General features: G+C 60.6%; 1 protein-coding gene across 1 annotated transcript in view; it reads right to left on the bottom strand.

The window, feature by feature from the left end:
* The window catches only part of SYNGR3 (synaptogyrin 3), a gene marked incomplete at its 5' end in the record, with an annotated part of 9,546 nt that overhangs the window by 7,438 nt on the left and 925 nt on the right, over positions 1-1,183 (bottom strand). The window lies entirely within an intron of this gene.

Raw genomic sequence — 1,183 nt, 5'->3', positions numbered from 1 at the left:
GCACCCCAGTAAGCCGCCCCACGCCACTGGCAGCTCAGCATCCCGGTGACGTTTTACCATTTGTGGGTAGCGACAGCCACCCCCAGAGCACCCGCTCGCAGCTGACGCTGTAAGTACAGCAGGGTCTGGGTGCAGGCACCACCAGCCCCCCAAGGGACCGGGTCTGAGCGGGGGCTGGCTTCTGATTCACGCAGTCGGGGGCAGAGTCCCATCTCGAAGGAGCGCTCGCAGATGGTGAACAGGATCACAAATGAAAATCAGAGCAGGTGCAGAAACAAAAATGGTTCCCACCGAGCTCCCTGGGAGCTCTGGTCTCACACGCAAGCGTGTGTCCGTCCTCCAGGCTTCGGACAACGCCTGTTTCTGGAGGTGCTCTCCATGCCTGACCCCCTCTCCTCTGTTGTCAGCAATACCTGCCTTCCCCCTTCCCTTCCTCCTCCTCCTCTGGGAGCCAGGCAGAGCTGGTGTGGAGGGGGAAAGCTTGTCTCTGTGTGGCAAAACCTCCAGGAGGTCCTCGTGGGTGACAGCAGAGGCAATCCCAGCTGGACCGCTCTGGCTGAAGACACCCGTGGTGTCAGTACCGGGAAGGTCAGTGTCTCAGTCTCTCAGGACTGCAGAGGAAGGCAGTAGCTGCAGTACCCAGCGCAGCCGGTGCAGGTTCGGAGCTGTGGGTGATGTCATTTTAACTCCTGAAAACCCTCAGGAGACACTGGTGATAGAAGGGGCTCCGTGGCACGTTGGGCAGACCCTGTGTCATGGCTGTGACCCGTGCTCTGAGGTAGCATCCTGCCTAGGAGCGTGAGGGAGGAGGAGGTGCCCTGGATGGGGTGTTAAACAAACAGTCCTCCAGGACAAGTTCACCCTCTACAGACCAGAGGCTCAGCCTCGTCCTCTTGGAGACCCCCTGTGTCCGTTGGTGCCAGCCCTGCATGGCCCCAGAGCTTGTCCCTCGGCGTGCCCCTGCTCCCCACAGTTTCATCTCTGCTTTTTTGACTTCCACACACCGCAGTCTCCAGGAAAGTGCATTTTTGAGTGAGAAACTCCCGACTGAGGCTCACTCCTGGAGCACAGGAGGGCCACGCTCCCCGGTGCCCTGGCGTTTGCTCCCCGGGTACCCAGCGGTGGAAGCAGCATCTGGGGCAGCATCTCCTGCACCAAGACCTGCCCACGCACCCATACCCAC

This window comes from Buceros rhinoceros, unplaced genomic scaffold (genome assembly GCF_000710305.1).
Source record: "Buceros rhinoceros silvestris isolate BGI_N320 unplaced genomic scaffold, ASM71030v1 scaffold22416, whole genome shotgun sequence".
NCBI classification, from domain to species: domain Eukaryota; kingdom Metazoa; phylum Chordata; class Aves; order Bucerotiformes; family Bucerotidae; genus Buceros; species Buceros rhinoceros.
The sequence above is the reverse complement of the archived record's forward strand: the minus strand, read 5'-3'. Positions and strand labels throughout refer to the sequence as shown.